The 5,269-nt window shown below is 37.3% G+C and overlaps 1 long non-coding RNA gene across 1 annotated transcript; it reads left to right on the forward strand.

The window, feature by feature from the left end:
* The first annotated feature begins 2,143 nt into the window (after window positions 1–2,143).
* On the forward strand, window positions 2,144–5,263 carry LOC141433851 (uncharacterized). Its single transcript, XR_012451966.1, has 3 exons — window positions 2,144–2,430; window positions 3,028–3,180; window positions 5,074–5,263. It is a non-coding gene; the product is annotated as an uncharacterized lncRNA (long non-coding RNA).
* The last annotated feature ends 6 nt before the right edge of the window (window positions 5,264–5,269 follow it).

A 5,269-nucleotide genomic window follows, 5' to 3' on the forward strand; every position in this document is an offset into this window, starting at 1 on the left:
TGAAGATTTTGTGACGTTGTCAATTGGTTAATCTCAAGTTCTGGCATAAGTGTTTTGACATTAAGTTTGTATAAACCGCCATACTTTTCACGATTTCCGATTAAAACAACTTTGCCATCAATACTTATGTTGCATGACTGAGCATTTGACTGAAAGATGCTGTTCTTTAGCGTATCTTGCGCGGCTAGCACAGAAAATAAATTTCTCTTAATGCTTGGAACGTACCATACGTCTTTTAAGGTTATTAACTCCTTATGACCTTTTATGTCAGCTTCAATTTGAATAGAGCCTTTTCCTATGCATTCGATCACCTCTCCGTTCGCCGTCAATACATTACGCGATTCTCCGAAGTTTTCAAAAGATTGGAATATGTCTCTTCTATTTGTAAAGTGACTGGTCGCACCGTTATCGACATACCAAGTGTCTTTATCAGTGATTTGATTGTCGCATGCTAAAGCCAGGCCTGTCAACATCGCAATATTCGCAGCTTGCTTGGGAGGCTTAGGAGGTCTGCCATCCGCAATCCACTTCTGACATGATGTGACCTTGTGGAATCCCTCTCTACAATAATTGCATTTCCTTTTCTTAAATTTATCCTTACTTTTTCCTTTAGATCTCAGTACTAATGCTTCTTCGATGTTGTCCTTACATCCACTCGTTAAAGCTCTTTCGTGCGCACACAACTGAGTCGTCAAATTTTCGATATTTCGATCACTCTTATTCATCAACAACCAGCTAGACTTAAAGTTAAAATATTTATCTGGAAGGGTATCCAAGATTTTGCAAATTAAAAGCATTTCCGGGAGTTCATTTCCATCAATTTCCTTGTTTAAGTCGTACCATATGTTTTTAAGTGTCGAGATGTGACTTGCCATATCATTATCTTCAAGTTGAAAGCGGAAAAACCTCATGCAAAGTTCATAGCTTCGATCTTCCTTTGCCCCATCATAAAGACGATGTAGCTCTGTCCACATATCTTTCGACGTTCCACATCGAATTACCTTGTTTAAGGTTTCTTCGGTCATGTTGGTCGTAAGGATAAGCAATGCATGACTGTCGAGACTTTGGTACTTGTCCGAATCAGTCTTATATTTTAACAATTCCTCAGATGACGCCTTCGCCGCAGGCGGATCAGGCTTTGTCGCTATACCTTGGATTATATCTAGCGTACCTGGTATGCTCCGCAATAGCAACGAAACTTTGTATTTCCAGGTTTGCCAGTTGGTACTACCTTCGAGTCGTCCAATCTCGAATTTAATGTTTGAACCCATTTTCGTTCGATTTGATTGTTCCGCACTCTTTGAAAAAATAGACCGTTATCCGGTTTAAGCTTCAAATCTTATTTTTGCGCTCTGCTACCATATTAAAGTAAATGCATTTGTTAAGGGAAAATATATTGGAATAAAGACAAATCAACAATCAAAGAATAACAAGTCATAGCAACCGTACACAGATATAAAACACAGACTTCTATAAAGTCACTAGAAGACTCGTTTACTGGAAGTACTTTAACACAACATAACAAGTGCAAGTCGTACTAATGAAATGTATAAAGTATCCGCCATACCGCTGCATAAAAAACAATGACGGTACGGAATCGCAGTGACACAACGTATGCGCACCGTTTTCTTTGCATGCTTTCCACACCGCTAATTTTTAAGCAGTGGTGTGCCCGCTCTTTAGACAGTACATTATTTCAACTAATCATTCCAGTAGTTTATGAAAAAAGAAACTGCTATTATACACAGACATACAAAAAAAAACAGGTATAAAGAGAACTATTGTACCCTTTTTAGTCAAACTTTAAACCTAAAATTGCTAAATGTGGCTCCGAAGCGGTAAAATTTCGTGTGCTCTGCCTACCCCATTTGGAAATACAGGCGTGATGTTTGTGTATGTATAATGCTTTTGTTGTATCAATAATACTGTAATAAAGCCTTAAAAAAAATATTGCAACCGCCAAAAAATACAACACATATTAAATTTTTAATTAGGTCATTCACATTATGAGAATAAAACGGTATTTAAAAGCATATTCTCAACGTGATAAGGAATTAAACACAATACGTCATTGTAGATTGCCATAAACACATACTTAATAGAAACATGTAAATGATTAATTGATTTTCCGATAAGTCGTCGATTTTTTTCTTTGATAACAGTATTTGATTGTACGCCCAACCATGGCTACAAAGACTCTAATTTTAGGAATAGTATTTATTTCAGTAAATTTTAATTTAATTCTATGCAAAAAAGAAATTTATGAAGGCACTAGTTTTCCTAAAAAATATTTTTTGGCTGAAACTTTAGTTCCTACTTCAGAGGATTTAGAATCTTATTTGTTGAGCACAAAGAAGATAGTTAATGCTATTTCGTTGTATCCAAACCTTACTGATCCTAACCGAGCTCTGGGTGTGTTTTATATGAAATGTAAGTATAAATTTTATAAATTACTTGCTTGCGAGAAAAATGAATCAATTAATATTATAAAATTGAGAAATTAATTAACTGCTGGACACAGTTAATTAATTTATAATTAAAAACTATATGTCAATTTCATTCCTTTTAATGTCAATGACAAAAAGAGATTATATTCCTATTTAAACTAGTATTGATTGCATATTGCCATGGAGACGGTCTTTATGCTCTACGCATTTTTTTTGTTCTTTGATGTTTTATCTTGAGTACATATGCTATGAGTTGCTTAACAAGTTCGGCTAGAAGTGACGTTATAATGATGTTTTTTTAACTTAGTATAAAGTAAGGTACTTACATCGAGATCAAAACTGTAACAAACACAATTAAAAAACTAGAACTTTATCCAAAGTCAAAAGATTTTATATGGCCACAAAACTGAAACAAAAGAAAAAAATATCTAAATTTAATTTGTTAAGGTATCTTAGGTTAGTTCATTTTGTTTTTAAGTGTATGTCAACCCTTGTATTGTGTTATATTATAATGTTGTGTAAATGTAAATTAATAAAGTTTAAATTCTAAATTAATTAATTATATTCTATCGGTCTTCAGCGATACTTAGAAGGACTATTGCAGAAAACGGGAAGAAACTTAATGATAGTCATATCGCACAAATCAAAGAAATAATAAAGGAAGGTGAACGGATCTTGGGATATTATTTCCATTACTTGTTAGGGAAGCCATGGACGGAACCATTCCGCAGAGGTAAGTAAATAAATAAATATCAACTTTACTTAAATATATCATGATCATCAGTAGGAAGACGTCCACTGCTGAATAAAGGTCCTTAGATCGCCACAATGAACGACAACTCGCCACTTGCATCCTCCGGTTTCCCGAAACTCTCACGATGTCGTCAGTCCACCTGGTAGGAGGCTTGCCAACGTCTCGTCTTCCGGTTCGTGGTCGCCACTCGAGAACTTTTCTCCACCAATGGTTATTTGTTCTTCGAGCGATATGGCCCGCCCATTGCCACTTCAACTTGCTTATTTTTCCAGCTTTGTCAGTGACTTTAGTTCTTCGACAAATTTCCGTATTACGGGTTCTATCGCGCAAAGAAACTCCAAGCATAGCTCTCTCCATAGCTCGTGTGACTATGAGCTCTCTAAAAGGCCAATACAGTCAAGGACCACGTCTAAAAGCCATAAGTTATCACTGGCAACACACACTGGTCGAAGAGTCTAGTCTTCAGGCACTGCGGAATATTATATAAGTAGACGAGAAGACTTAGGACTTATATAGATAAGTAAATACAAAAATAAACACACCCAACAACAATTCAATAATATTAAATACACAAGTGCCGTATTTGTTCTGTCATCATCATCATCATCAGCCATTGCGCCCTGTCCTCGGCTAAACGCATACAGCTTCTACCTGCAGCCTTCCGCAAATCGTCACTCCACTTGAACGGAGGGCGTCCTACACTACGTTTGCCAAGACGCGGTCTCCACTCAAGAACTCGTTTACTCCAGCGGTTGGCGGTTCTGCGACAGATATAACCAGCCCACTGCCACTTCTATTTGTTCTTTACTAAGTATAAATTCATTTCGCTTTACATTATATCACGTCACGTTACGTCATGTAATAACTATCAATTCTAAGAACCCATGGCGCTCAATTGAAAAAAAACAAGTGGCTGTTGGTATCAAAATTTCCCCTTGTTCCTACTATCTAACCAGCACTGGTAGAGGCCTAATTATTTCCTAAAAACTTGAATTAGGTCCTGGCGCTTCGTAGCCCACTATCGCGTCGCGCTAGTTTCACTCGCTCGCTTCACGTTTTGTGGTCGCAATGGCACCTACCACTCTTCTTCGCTTGTGACAATTTTTGTTTACCAAAATCTCTTTGCAGTATGTAATATTTGGACCTTTCCTTCCAGTGTTGGTTATGTAAGATGATTTTGTATAGAGTATAGATTAGGCCCTCCTTAAAGTAGACTGTCACAAAAGTAGTAAAGTAAGTAAGTAAAGACTGCCGAAGATAGAAAAACATGAAGAAGCATAGTGCAACAAGCCATCATACCTTCAAACTTGACACGACCTTCAGCAATGAAGATACCGACGAAGAAGAGAGCGAAGGAAGATTGATGATATGATGGAAATACCAGGAATCAGATGGATGCGGGTGGAGCAAGTCATTGTCACGATCTGTGTTTTATTTCCCTGAATGTTGCGTATTTACAGCAGTGGGCTTCTTTAGGCAACTATTTATATATGGAGCTAAATTAGTTGTAATATTAAGAAAATACAAAATATCCATAGGACTAAAACTACCATTAAATTAAAATAACTAAAACCAAAACTTTAATTAAAAAAGAGAAGCTCTTGGCATGGTGCCCATCACGCAGGCAGCATTCCCGCGTTGAACTGCGATTGAGATTCTTTGCGCGAGGGTTGCCTGTTGCCTCCCTTAGCCTGTTGCTGAGCTCCCTGTGTAGCTCCAGCGCACCCTTACCCCAAGGAACTAGAGTCTCGACGCCGAAAGTAAAGAAATTATATTGGGCGCCGAGACAGCTATATTTTCTTTAAGCTGATAATGATCATTCCTTTGTTGCTAATGACGTTTTTAATGAAGCATAGTGAATTTTTTTCTCAGTGATAGAGCTTTTCCGAGTTGATACTGTCCAAGTGGAATCTATCAGTAATTTCACCCGCAACCGCCTGGCGAAATGGCTAGTAAACCCCAAGACAGTAAACAGTTTTGCTAAACAGTTTGATGAAATCACATTGTCTAAAGAAAAATATGCGTCTCTCGTACAATCAGTTCATAAAGACGCATACGTTGTCTCAAT

Source organism: Choristoneura fumiferana, chromosome 12, assembly GCF_025370935.1.
Source record: "Choristoneura fumiferana chromosome 12, NRCan_CFum_1, whole genome shotgun sequence".
Lineage (NCBI taxonomy): Eukaryota > Metazoa > Arthropoda > Insecta > Lepidoptera > Tortricidae > Choristoneura > Choristoneura fumiferana.